Source organism: Anser anser (genome assembly GCF_964211835.1).
Source record: "Anser anser genome assembly, chromosome: 3".
NCBI lineage: Eukaryota > Metazoa > Chordata > Aves > Anseriformes > Anatidae > Anser > Anser anser.
In genome coordinates this window covers 55,670,577-55,685,268 of record NC_139722.1, presented here as the reverse complement: position 1 = coordinate 55,685,268, position 14,692 = coordinate 55,670,577, and the positions used below count along the sequence as shown (strand labels likewise).

Genomic DNA, 14,692 nt, shown 5'->3' with positions numbered 1-14,692 from the left:
TCCTCTCTTTTAGTTTAAAGACATTATGCCTTGTCCTATCACCACACTCCCTGACAAAGAGTCCCTCCCCAGCTTTTCTGTAGGCCCCCTTTAGGTACTGGAAGGCTGCTATAAGGTCTCCCCAAGGCCTTTTCTTCTCCAGGCTGAACAAACTCAACTCCCTCAGCCTGTCTTCACAGGAGAGGTGCTTCAGCCCCTTGACCATTTTTGTGGCCCTCCTCTGGACTCATTCTAATACATCCATGTCCTTCTTGTTCTGGGGGCCCCAGAGCTGAACACAGTGCTCCAGGTGGGGGCTCACAAGAACAGAACAGAGGGGGAGAATCACCTCCCTCAACCTGCTGGCCACGCTTCTTTTGATATAGTCCAGGATATGGTTGGCTTTCTGGACATTGGTAGCTCATGTTGAGCTTCTCATCAACAAAAACCCCTGGTCCTTCTCCTCAGGGCTGCTCTCAAACTGTTCTCCACCCAGCCTGTATCTGTGCTTGGAATTGCCCTGACCCAGATGCAGGACCTTGCACTTGGCCTTGTTGAACCTCATGAGGTTTGTACAGTCACACCTCTCAAGCCCATCCAGGTCCCTCTGGATGGCATTCCTTCCCTCCAGCATGTCGGCTGCACCACACAGCTTGGTGTCATTGGCAAACTTGCTGAGGGTGCACTCAATTCCACTGTCCATGTCACCAACAAAGAGGTTAAACAGCTCTGGTTCCAGTACTGACCCCTGAGGAACACCACTCATTACTGATCTCCATCTGGACCTTGAGCTGTTAACCATAACTCTTTGAGTGCGACCATCCAGCTAGTTCCATACCCACAGAGTGGTCCATCCATCAAATCCATGTCTCTCCAATTTAGAGACAAAGATATCATGGAGGACAGCGTGAAATGCTTTGCACAAGTCCAGGTAGCTGATGTCAGTTGTTTTCCCTATCCACCAGTGCTGTAACTCCATGGTTGAAAGCCACAAGATTTGTCAGGCACAATCTGCCTTTATTGAAGCCATGTTGGATGTCACCAATCACCTCCTTATTTTCCATGTGCATTAGCACAGTTTCCAGGAGGATCTGCTGCATGATCTTGCCAGGCACAGAGGTGAGACTGACTGGCCTGTAGAATATATGTGTATTTATATGTGTGTATATATATATATATATATTTCCATGTATTATGGCTGTGCACAACAAGGCTGATCCTGGTCACAACTGTAATATAGACAAAAAATTTTAAAAAACTAACTAAAATAAATGCTAAAATATAAAAATCAACATATATAATCCCCCCCCCGCCCCCAAATAATAATAATAAAAATCCAGACTCTTATGTAATCCTTGTGTCCTAGGATCTAATGTGAATCTGTTGAGCAAAAGGTTGCTCGTAAGAATTAAAACTGAAACTGGGACAAACCTTCAAATTAGATTCTACCACACACTGAAGTCCCAGATGCACATAATACTGTTGTTGAAAAGGGTTAAGGAGTCTGAAAGATTTATATCTAGGCCAAAACATATCAGTACAAAATAGGTTCATCCTCAGAAGCCTGAGGTTAAATTAGAAAGTCTAGATAGGCCAACATCATTTCACCAGCATAATATTCCAAATGAACCTCTTCTGTCATTAATCCAGACAAAACTATCCACATCTGAAGGGGCTATACAAAAGCTAGTTATTAATGTTTCTGCATTAGATAAATATATTCTACCTACAGACTTGCCAATGAAGTTAGTTGGAAGATGATTGGAAAAAAGATATGTTTTAGACATTCACAAAGGTTTATATTGATGTAGTAAGTTGTCAAACGAACCATTACCACCTTCCACCATTTTCCTGAAAGGTGATTTAGCAAGTGCTGATTGTATCTTCATCTCATGCAGAGGTAATTCGGATAAACTAAGGAGGGTACTTCAAGTACTTAAGTGTTGAGGCTTTATGTAAAAAAAACACATGCTAAAACTTCAAATGTGGATCTGGGTGGCAACAGAACAGGCAAAGAAGGAGTTTGTCTTTCAGAAGATATACAAAGAACAGTAAAAGAATTCGGATTTCTAGAACATAACACCTATAAGCCTGTGTGTATTTATTTAGCATTTATCAGCATTTTTTCTCCAGTGCTTTAGCGCCTTCATATCATTTACATTGTTTGCTAACTGCAAGAGATATCCTGGTATTGAGAGAAAAACAAAAGTTTAGGAGCTTCCCAGGCCCTCCATACTACTTATTTATTTTGAGCAAAAATTTCTCTGTAATGTAAGGGAAGGGACAATTCTGACCAGTAATGTGACAGGCACTGAGGAATAACCAACTGGCAGGATAGAATTACTGCTGGTTGGAGACAGAAAGTCTAACTGTTATCTTTGGACTTAAAAGTGCTTCAATAATTGCATGGGAAGTCTCTTTACCCTTTGGACAGATCACAAACCACTTGTGGGTTTTGCGAGTGGAAGTCAGTCCCAGCCATTGCAGCTGTCTGGCTATGGCACTGGGCTTTGACTGTAACCTTCAAGAAGTTTGTTAGAGTGCCATCAGCAACCCCAGCTACCACAGCAATATGGGAATTTGGAGTGCCTATGTTATTTATGAAATATCTGAAGTAAACGCCGATGAATGTTTTCCAAATAAGGAAGGCTTCCTGAAGAAACCTTGAAGGTGGCCCTTCATTTTGAGGAAAGATCATGCTATCTCCTGGATTAGAGTACATAATTTAAAATATTCCAAGTGGAATGAATTTGGGAGAATTAAGAACAAAGGACTGGAAGAAATACTGTGAGTGGATACATAGTGTAACACAACTGTCACTATATCCATCAAGAAAGAAATAAAATCCCGATAAGAGTTATCTTTGCATAAATCCTTGGCTTGAGTCTGTATTTAGTGGCTAAGCAGAAATGGTGTTGTGTGGTCGTAAATGGACACTGAGACATCACCATGGTTATTGGTGAAAAGCAGAAATAAATATTGTTTATACACAGGTTAGCTCAAGGATACTGGCTTAACTTTTAAAATGACAAGTTTAAATTTATAGGCTTTCACACACATTGCCCTAGTGCAGCTGATCATCTATTATAACCTGTGCAGAAGGGACAAAAGATGCAATTTATGGGAGGTTAGAATATCTGGCTGATATTTTTTTTTTTTGTGAAATGCAGAAGATGGGAAGCAAGATTAAAAAGCAACAACATTTGTCCTTAATGCAGCCAGCATGGGCACTGTGATTCCACTAAGAACTGCAAAAAACAAAGCCGCAAGTATCATGCCAAAGACAGAACTGGGCTAAAAGGCCTTGTTTATACCAACATTTCCAGTCTCCAGCAGCAGATTTCAGCTATTATCTTAAATCAAATGTAAACGTTGTTATTTAGAAGTATACATCAGTGTCATAAATAAAAAAGTAGCTGGATGAATTTAAGTGCTCAAAATGGTGTTATCTGGGCTACTCAAAGTATTCCGAGTAAAGATATTTTCCATCTCTTCTTTTTGTCTTGTTTATTTTGTAGGAATTTTTCTCCCCATCCTTGTTTGAAATAAAGTGGCCAGGTCCAACATGAGCTACTGCAAATAGATAGTGACCCTTATGTTTCTAGCACTGTTTTTCAAGCTGAGAGATCTGGTTTGCTCAGATAAGGCTGGGACGAGCATTAAGTCCCTGATGGTCCTAAACAAACCTTCAAGCCACTTGAGATTTTGTGCATCATTAAGTATGCTCCATTTTCCATTTATAAAGTATTGCTTGATCTTCTCATCCATGCTTTGCGGGAGAATAGAAATCACACATCTGTATGTGTGTGCATGCACATAACTTTCTTGCCTTTTCCTGAATGTGTAAGAGCTAGATCACAAATCCTCAAGGACCCTGGAGGTGACTGCATGCCTCACAGGAACCTCCAAGAGCCTGCTTAAATTCCGTCTTCTCAGATCTGCTGGACAGAAGCACACAGGCAGCCACTGTTTTGGAGCTTTTTTGTTGTTATCCCATTGATCATAGGCCTGCATGTACATTGGAAAGGAGTTAAGAAACTAGTGACGGGATAAGAAACTTCCTAGAAGAAAAAAAGTTGGCTGCTTAACTTTTGAGAAGAGGGGAGTGTAGAATAGATCAGTTTTAAAAATAAATAATGGCCTAGGTCTTTGAAGACTTTTAAAGATATATATATATATTTGTGTTCATTCTCTTCATTAATAAGACAAGTGAACACCAGAATATGTTGCTTTCATGGATCTGCTTGACTTTCTTCGGGTTGGACTTGATGATCCTTGTGGGTTCCTTCCAACTCAGGATATTCTGTGATTCTGTGATTATTTTTCATTTTGTGTTCCTAGGCCTTGAGCTGCTAATAAACTTCCCACGGGCAAGAAACCTGTAAGTTAACATTACTGCAAAAACAGTGCAGCTCTGCAGATAAGCATAGAGAGGCCTGTTTTCCTAAGCCACGGATTCCGTATCTGCTACATAGCAGAGCTTTCAGAAAGAAATTTGGCTCTTATGTGTGTATGTGTGTGCATGTTGTGTATGTGCTAGAGGGAGACATTGCTTTGCAAGCCCCCCCTCGCACTGCTGGCAGTATGACCGTAATGTCACTAGCCACTCGTTTGGCTGCAGTATGTGACCCACAGCCACCTCTGGACACATGCAGGATGTGCGTGGCAGCTGGAGGATACTCAGCTGTCAACTTCCAGGCTGATCTCTGGCAGCAGCAGCACATGGGCTTGCTGCTAGGTCCCTTGCTGGCCTCTCACATGGCACATTGCCCATTTCCTGAGTGTTGTCTGCATCTGCCTAGCACAGGCTCAGGCTGGAGGCACCTCCCTTCTTTCTGGATGATGAGATCCTTAGATTCCCTTTGGACTTGAAGAAAATTTCATCCTCAATTTCTGTGGTTGTTGTTGGAATAAAATAACCTACAGCCATTTATACAAATGGTTGGAGAGATGGAGCTGCTTTCCCATGTGCTCACTTATTTAGGTGCTGATTAGCACCTGTATAGACACCTCACAATGTGTCCTTAATACTGACTGTCACTGAATTTCTAAGGTTTTTTTTCTCTAGATCATAACATCTTTATTTAGTGGAGTTACTTATTTATTTATCCATATTAAACTTATGAAGCCAAGTCCTTGATGGATCGAAGGGGGCTCCAAATTTTTTTATACCAGTGGTCCAGTGTAGTAAATAGAGGATGACTGATGGAGGCTTCATCAGGCCCAGGCTGCATTCACATTATTCTTAAGGCACGACTGTATGAAACTGAAAGTACTAAAGCAGTTCACATTAACCCACTGTCCACTCAAGTCAACAGAAAACGTTAAATCAAGTCCATTTTGGATCAGGCCTCAAATGCAAGGGATTGTGACTCTTACTCTTCTTTGAGTTCCCCACTTTAGAGGCTTTTAACATCTGGCTGACCTGATGTTCATGTAATAAGCCACTAAGATGATTACCTTCCTCGTCTAACAGTCTCTGTGGTTTATGTTTAAAGAGCTCTAGAAACAACAGCATTGATTTTTATTTTTATTTTTTTTTAACTACCCACTGCTTAGCAATGTCTCAGAAAGCTTTCAATTGAAAATGGAGAGGCATAAGGAACTTTTATGTCCCTGTTTAAATACATTCAGACATTTTTCCCTTAAAAACTGGTTAGACAAGCCAAAGTAAACTAAAGCACCAAAGCAAAGGACAAGTTTCTTATTACTGTTTTTTCCCATGAAGTTATTTATTCATGATATCTTCAGCAGGAAAAATAATTTAGAAATGTCTTCTCTCCTAGCTTTGTTACAAACATCATGGATAACACTGTAGCCTTTCATTAAAAGAAAGCTGTCCTTTCAGCTTTTTGCTCTGCTCATTTTTTGCTGTATGCTAAAACCTGTCTGTAAGACCCCCTCTGGGACTGGGAAAAAAGTATCCTTTGTAGGCAGGTGGTCTTTCCTAGAGCATTTTGTGATTAGAAACACATGTTCATGAGTGTGTGGAGGCTTCTGTAATGGCAGAGTAAAACAGAGGCCAAGGAACTGGTTGTGCTGCATAAGCAAATGCAGTTAAAGTAGATCAAGTTTGCACTAGGGCTACTTTGCACCCATCGATATGTTTATTTTTAATATGATCTGTTGCAGTTCTCTGCTAAATACTGCAAGCTGTATTGAGTGTTGATGTTTTCTGAACTGGCCAAAGTGCATCCCGTCACCCTGAAACACCCTGAAACAGGGCTATTGTTCTGGGGGCTGGGTGGGGACTTCCATGGTGTGTGTCAGCAAGGTGAACAGGTGCTCCAGGAGCTAATGCTTTTCTCTTTGGTTTCCTGAATCTCAGTGGCTAACTCAGTGTGGTTGTCCCATATGCATGTATACTTTCTTCAGCAGGAAACACATTTTCTTGGAGAGGACAAAGCTTCCTTATAATAAGAAATGAGTAGGAACAGATTTAAGAAAGCTTCTCCTCAGCGAACAGGGCAACCCCTTCAATGCCAAGATTCTCTCAAAGCACCACGGTGCAGGGTGGTGTTGAAGGAGACCTGTCAACAGCATCACACACCAGGGGAACGTGAGAAGGGGCAGATGAGCCTGTGTCTCTTCCTGCACTGCTACCGCTGTCACCTGCTGCTCTTCATCACCTTCATGCTCTGAACAGCCTCTTCTTCTTGCTCACAGCCATCATCACTAGTACAGCACTTACTAAGTGTGGCTAAGAGAAGCTGGAAGGAGCTGTAAGTAGTGGGGAGAGAGAACACCATTGAAGTGGCCAGAGACAGCTGTGAGGAGCAGGTGGAAAACACTCAGGGGCTGAAGGGTGGTGAGTGGAAGTAGGCAGTAATGAAGAGCATGCTGTAGAGGGATTGCAGTTTACAGCTCTAAAGTCTGCACTGAAACAATGTGAGTTCTTGGCACTTCTCCCCCATTCAGACTTACTTACTTCAACACTCAGGTTAAAACATCTGAGTAGTTCCAGTCCTCCAGTGCCTTCTCTCTATTTCCTCTGTGTGTTACAGACATAAGCTTTTCTGTAGCTCATCAGGAAAGGATCTGAGATCACCCTCACTCCCTGTTGCTTAGAAAATTAGGGGACGTTCCCTGAGAAGTCAGGGGGACACGTGGATATGTAAAACATTGGTAGGATGCATTCAAAAGGCATTTGCTGTTAACACTGTGGCCTCTGTTCATATTGATGTAATGGCGGTCAAATACAGGAGCCAAAAACTCAGCTAAAGACAGAGAACTTCATAGCTTTGTGCTTTGTGTTGCTGCAGTGCTGACTATGAGATGTAGAGACCTTGAAGGACTGCTCTGTTACCACCTGACAATGTTTCTCAGGGCCATTTAGAAACTAAAAGTCAGTGGAACCTCCTGTATTTTGGCTGTGGACCCTATTATCCTGGGTGTCATGTTTGGGAGACGCGAGTTATTTTTTCTCTTACCCCAGCTGAGGAGTCCTCTTTGGCAGATGAACTGTTAATTGTCACTAATGTGCCAATATCTGTCTTATCTCCGTTACCAGGACTGCACAGAGTACATAGTTCAGGAGAGAAAATGTATCCCAATGTCAAAGACATAAATTTTGAGTGACGAATAATCAAATATAAATAAACCAAATAATCATAATAAAACATGGCATATGCTATTCATGAAAGTGACATATTCATTAAGTTCACATGAGGATAAGGTGCTTTGTTGTAGTCAGTAGCAAAACTCCCATTTACTTCAGTGGGAACAGAGTAAAACTCCTTGCATGCGCCATCAGACAGTTACAGACATTCATTATTAAAGTCCACATGCAGCTGGGATGATGACACATTTTTGTTGCATTGCCTGGAATAAAGTAATAATAAGCTAAGAAAATTTGACTTTGGATTCTCAAATCGAACGGGCTTTTTCATTTTGTTTTGTTATGTGTTTGCAGGGTGTACTCACTGATAAAGAGATTAGTTTCCATTCCATCACACAGCAAAATATAATAAAAGATTGACAGACTCTTGGTGAGTCATGAAATTTCAGTGGAGCTGACCAAAATGTTCCTCATAAAACAGCACAAGCTTTAATAGCACCTGCTAAAACCAAACTTACAGTTACACAAAAAATCCAATGGAACGCATTTAAGAATGTGCCAGATTTTACATGGCTGATTTCACTCTGAAGAAAAGCTTTAAAAATCTCTTTCAACACAATCTATTTGTTTATTTAAGGGCAGTCTGGAGAAGGTATTTAGGCATTTAATGATGCAAATAGATGCTCTGGTGAGATTTTGTAAAATGCACAGCTATTCTAATGGAGGATACTCAAAACGTACTTTAACTACTTTCCTTCAAAGTTTGGAAAAACGGTCCTGGCTTTCTGAGTATCTCTGGCAATTGTGAGGCCAAACCACCTTTCCAAGCCAAACAGCATCTTTTGTGGAAACCTAGCGGCCACCTTAGTGCTGGAAAGGATTTACTAACATAAACAGTAACTTGGAGATATTTCCGGTAAATGAAAAAGCAGATATGTCAGCTTGACTTTCACATGATATATCTACACTACTTTATGTATTTACTTATTTGAAACACCGTTTTGTTGTTGTTGTTGTTGTTGTTGTTGTTGTTTTTACATACAGTTATTCACATTATTCTTCAGTGAAGATACATACATCACACATAGTAAGAAAAGGCATGCTCAAAAATTGCAGTGATTGCAAATTTTGTGTTTCAAAGATGTGGTTAATTACTCGAACACAGGAATTAAGCTGAAACAGGAAAATCCAGTCTGCATTTGCAGGCATTTTCTTTAATCATGTGATATTTTGCATTTATTGCAAAGAATCAAGCAACAGCTTGTGTAGCTTCACTGGACCCCACAAGCTTTTCTGGATCTAGATATTAATTTGTACTATCAAAAAAGCAGGTGTTTAATTTGCAAACACTAAACAGATGGTTTATGCATTTATAAACACAGACCTCCTGCAAGAGGTGCATGGAGACTGAGGTTTGGTTTGTATGCATCCCATAATTTATGCCCTTGCATCAAGGAAAATATAAACAGGATCTTCTTCTCCCACCACGATCAACATCACTGCCAGATACAGACAGTTTTGGATGGTGTTTCTGGATAATCTTTAAATTCCATCTGCCTGCATGAGGACTTCCTGACCTGCAGGGTGAATTTTATTAACACTGAGTTCTTATGAAAACAACAACCAAAAACAACCCACCCCAAAGCAAAACACAAATGCCTCCCTGTCTGCAAGACAGGTGGAATTGTAAGTATACGAGTTTAACATAATGAAGATGTTAAAATGCAGCTAGCAAATAAGAAATAATGCTGTACCTACAGGTAGGAGCTGAGCATCATTTTCCAATTTCCCTGAATTAGAAAGCCTTGCTGTAAGCATTATTACAATAACATTATAATTAACAACAGTTAATATGACAACAATGAGGGCAGTAAACAATTAATGTTCCTGAGAGCCCTCTGAGGCAAATAGGTGAGTTTTTCATGAGAAAACTTACCCAGGAGAAAAGGCTCTCCCTCCCTGAAGATCCAATTAGCACCATCCTCTGCAGCACGTAACGCATGGCACATGAGTGTGGGTGGCTGTTCTATGCAACTCTCTACTCTATCATCATCGTGGCTGCCTCTGGGCCCTAGCATTATCTTAAAGATAAAAATTGTGCATTTTTGCTTGCACAAAGCTAGAAAGAGCTTTCTCACCAGTCATTCCCAATTTTAAGTCTATCACAGGAGACACATTGTGGGCACCAGGACAAGGTCCACGGAATTCAATATAGAGCTTCCTTCTAGTTATAATAAACCTTGAATTAAGACCTATCGTGGTTTAAGAATGAGCTTATTTAGTGGCAGAGATCCGAATAAACCAAAGCCTTTGACTTCAACGTCTTGTCCATTGGACTGCCCAGGAGACTTCAGTTTCTATCAAACCACATTCCAGGTAAAAGACATTCGGCCTAGAAATGAAATGTGACAACTACCCTCTGTAGTGAAAGATAAACAATGACAGCAGTTAATGTATCCAACATACAGAATACTTTAACAACAACTGGTACCTATGCTCTCAAATGTGAGCAAGGGTATATATAGCTTAGTCCAGTACTTTATTGTTTTAATTAGTATTTTGTTTGTATTTAAAAAGACATAAAACAAATTAACAGGTAACTAGTATATAAAGTTAATTAGGAATGATATTGCTTGCTTCTTAATAAATGACCCTCTCTATTTCCTACTTAAAATACTAAAAAACATCAAAATCTGATTACACCAGGATCTGGTAACACTGTAATGAGAAAAATATTAAAAACATGGCAGAAAAAGGAAGCTCCTGTAGTAAGTTTGCTACCATGACAGTGAACAACAGAATCATAGAATAATCTGTTCTGTCTGCAGGGGCTGTCTGGAGGGCATCTGTTCCCACCCCTTGCTCAGAGCAGGGCTAGCTTTGAAGTTGCCTTGGCTTGCTCAGTGCTTTGGCCAGCCGAGTGTGGAGGACCTCCAAGGATGGAGATTCCACCCTGTTCCTGGACACCTGTTCCAACAATGCATACATGTTTCCTTGTAAACACAGTAAGCTCACAAGTGAACGTAATTTCAGTGAAAACTCTTCAAAAACAGTTGGAAGCTCAGAAATAAAGCTAACACTGCTAATATTAGTGATTTCTTATGGTGATGGAAAAGTCTTTAAACACTGCCAGTGGTATGACTCAGTAGAAAAGAAAAAAAATCCCGTATTCAGGATTTCACTGCTGATGTGACTAGAGGTTGCTGCAGCTGGAAAATCAACTATCTGCTTCCTCCCCTGCTCCTTCTCCCTTAGGAAGTGCAGCGGTTGGAATTTAGTTGGAAATGGTTAGTGGTTTGTTGGGTCTTTCAAAGGAAGAACCTGTGCCAGTTTTTAACTGTCTTAGGCTTTACTATAAATGGCCCAATTTGCCATTTACAAAAACAAACAAACAAAAACACACAACAAAAAGCTACTGAGCACTCACAGATCACAATGATTTGGGAGAGGCAGATACTCAGCCCATTCGAAAGTCTGGCATTACTTTTACTTGAATGACTTCACCCAAATTCAACAGGTTAGCTTCAAAACACAACAGATAGAAATTGCGGGTCAAAGGCGTGGGATTTTTTTCTCTCAGTAGGGGATAAAATAATATTTGGAAAAGTACTTCTGGTTGTAGTGACCCAAGGATTATTACTCAGTGTAATAACAAATCAGAAGGTGAAGTGTTCTTCAGAACAGGAGGATGAAAGAGTCTAAGTCTTTAGATGCCATGGTGGAAGCATGCAGATATTCTCTTTATTCAACCAATTCATGATTAACAGCAAGTAGTGCTGTAACACTGCAGCAAAAGATTTTCAGAAATGCCTAGATATAATAATAATAATTATTTTTTTAATAAATCATCAGATCAATATACAGCAACAAATATATGATCTATACAGAGATGCAATGATTCTGTTACATTTGACATACATAGTGTAGCATACACTCTTTGTCGTTCCAGAAGAGTGGGTTGAAACTCAACCTACATCTTTTGTTGAAATCACTAACCACAAAAACAAAGACAGAAGTACTCTTAGTCTAGATATTATACTGTAGCAAATGGCAAAGTAATGATTTCTGGGGAATGTTTATTCCAAATATTTTGGAAAACATATAAGTATAAAAATATAAAAAATATAAACACAAATATAAATATTTGTAAAAATTATATAAATTGGTGAAAATGTTCAATTTAAGTCTGATAGTGCAAATGCACTGACAGACAAGATATTAATCTTAAAATATGCAGAACATGGAAATATATGGATATATAATCAAAGTATGAAAAACAAGTCTGAATCACAGCTAACAGTAAAATACTGTAAAATATAGAAAGTCCAGTAAAAACTATGGTTATGCTTCTAATTTGTACATGAAAATGTATTTCTCATCTTCACTCTTTCCTTGATTTGCCTATAAAGGAAAACTGAAGTGAATAAATGCTTATCCACAGAAATTGTAGACCACAGAAAACAAATATTTTCCTTGAAAGCTCTTTGGTGGCCATGTGGAAACTTATTCCTATTTGCAGGGTGGAAAAATAAGAAAGAAACCTTGGCTTGTGTGTATGAAGACATTTTTGAAGGATTTTTAAAAAATAACTCCTCCTTTCTAATGTTGTCACTTCTTTAAAGTATGTCCACGTTTCTCTTTTCAGCTCATGTCTGTGAACTATGAGAAGCTGACAATTAAGATACCTAAAATAAGGCACATTTGAACCTCCTGCTCCAACTCTGAATGTTGTTATTAACTTTGTACTTGGCTCCTGTCTCTTTAAAAAAAAAAATAAATAATCACATACTTGAAGTCTCCTTCTAGTTATGTAAACTTGTCTGTGGGTGAGGACACAGGGCAATACAAAATTTCAAACAACTTAATAAGAACAAAACATTTACAGAATATAAAACATCGTCGCTTTTTGACTCCATAAATAAAAAAAATAAAAATTTCAAATGTCAAAATTCAAATATTAAACAAAAGTCTGTGTAAACTGGCATTATAATTCATACAGCAGTATTATCTAACTACCGTGGATCATAACTTTATGCTTGTTGTCTGAAGTACAGCAATAGTACTGAAATATAGGAGCGTCAATTTTATTCTTGAAAACTGTTGCATTCTTGCTCATGAACTCCAGAAGAAGTACAGCCTTACCTGACACTGACGTGCTTGCTAAATGGGAGAGTGGTGCCTGTAAGTTTTTATGCTTGCTGTCTCATAGTCTATATCTGACCATTTACTTCATTAAATAAAAAGCTAATAATCTAAGGGAGGGGGCTGTAACCAAGACACTTCTCTCTGTCACCAGCATCCTCCTGGGGGCCTCCAGCCCCGGGAAGATCCTCCAGAGCTGCCCCTATCCTGGCCTGACACCAGCCTGCTGGCTGGCAAGGAGTCTCTGACAGGGCACGCCACTTTCCTCAGGCTGCTTGTGAGCTCTCCATCACTGGGGGAAGCCGGGCACACAACCTGCCTGAGCAGCCCAGCCACGTGAGGGCAAAACAACATTACACTGTTTTCACATTACCCTTCCTCCTAATATTTCAGGGAGATGGAGACCAGTCCCTCTTCAGCTCTCCCTGTGCAGCCTGCAGTACTGCTCTTTGGATTGCTTGCTGCATAGGAACAGGGAAGAGGGCAGTGGCATTTCAAACCTTGTCAGTGTATTGGTCACGCAAAGCAGCAGAAACTGCTTTCATTGTACCTTGTTTTCTAAATCCGTGATCAGAAATAATTGCCAAAAGGAAAATAAATAAATAAACAAAAAGATGCAGAACTTCTTTTTCCTCCTGGATGGAGAAAGGGTGGGACTGGGATGAGATCAGCCCCTGAGGATGCGGCTCCGAACTATGCACGTCCCACCTTGTTCTCTGGATGTTGTTAAATGCCTGCACTCCCTCCGCACCTGAAACTTTGAACTGCAGCATGTTATAATCTCCTCATTAATACAAAGAAAGGACTGTGCCATTCCACTTTTCCACCTGCATGCCTCATTTGAAATGGCAGCATACTGATGATTAATTTGAGCAGAGTGTATTTTAAAGTGGCTGATATGTTCTCTAATGATAGGCCAAGCATCTACTTTTTATCATGTATCTGTATCTATCTGCAGGTCATTTAAATTCTCATGTACAATGCTTTCTTTACTAGGAAATATATTCTTATCTCTTTTATCGCTGTGTAAATATCTTGCCTTTGTGCCAAGTTACGTCTAATAGCTCACAGCAAATCTTTACCTCACCTATGCTGTGGTAAAATCTTCCTTTCTAATAAAATAAAAAAAATAATAGCATGTTTGTCTTCAAATTTATTTTAACAGGGATAACATCCAAGGCAGAGCTAGTTACATAGCTCTCCAAAATGCAAGTCTATAAATTAATCATAGTTTAGCCCGGCCTTGTTTGTACTATTTCCAAGCCACTACTACTATTTTTATTCCAATAGGTGGTGCTGTGTTGAAACCTAAATAATTTTCAAAATTTATGCTGATCTATATGTCTTCATTGAAGATATTACGAAATTATTATTCCAACAAATTCTTACATGTTATCTGAAGGAAATGTTCCTATTTTCAATAATAATAAAAATACCCATTGTTAGAGGACAGTTGTAGGCAGCTCAATGTTTTGTTTTCTTTTTTTTTTGTTTTCTTTTTTTTTTCTTTTTCTTTCTGTTTTCTTTCATTTTTTCCAGCAGTTGTTGTAATTGTGTTTTTAATACCAAGCAGCACAAACTCCCAGGACTGGAACATTCTGTGTCAATGAAGCCTATCCCTTGTTATTGCTTGTGGCTTTGTCATGCAATCCTTGCACAAATTTATAACGACTAATCTTAAAACAAGTTGTTCCAAAAACCTAGTCCTGTAAGGATAAGAAATCTTAATTGCCATCCTAAATTGATTCATGGCTAGTTTTTCTCTCAATAGTGTTTATTAAAAAATGCCTAGGCTTTAGGTTTGCTAGACCAAACAATGCAAAATTCTTTAAATCTTTTTTTTTTTTTCCTATTCTCAGCAGTCTTTGATTAACCCTTCAGTGTGCTGGCTCTCGTTCAAGCTCATCTTTCTTAAACACAGAATTGAACACCTTTTCATACTACGCCAGTAGCTTATGAAGGAATTGCGCAAGGGAATGGCCTTGCATGTCTTAATATCACATTTCTTTCTTT

At 39.4% G+C, this 14,692-nt stretch overlaps 1 long non-coding RNA gene across 4 annotated transcripts in view; it reads left to right on the top strand.

Annotated features, from left to right (window-relative positions):
• The window catches only part of LOC310896804, a 47,186-nt gene that overhangs the window by 25,315 nt on the left and 7,179 nt on the right, over positions 1–14,692 (top strand). For 2 of the 4 annotated variants that reach the window (XR_014581851.1, XR_014581852.1), the window contains one exon: positions 3,150–3,761. The exons of the other annotated variants lie outside the window; for them this stretch is intronic. This is a non-coding gene — a long non-coding RNA (uncharacterized lncRNA). Of the gene's footprint in view, positions 1–3,149; positions 3,762–14,692 lie in introns of those variants that run through there. 4 annotated transcript variants of the gene reach the window in all.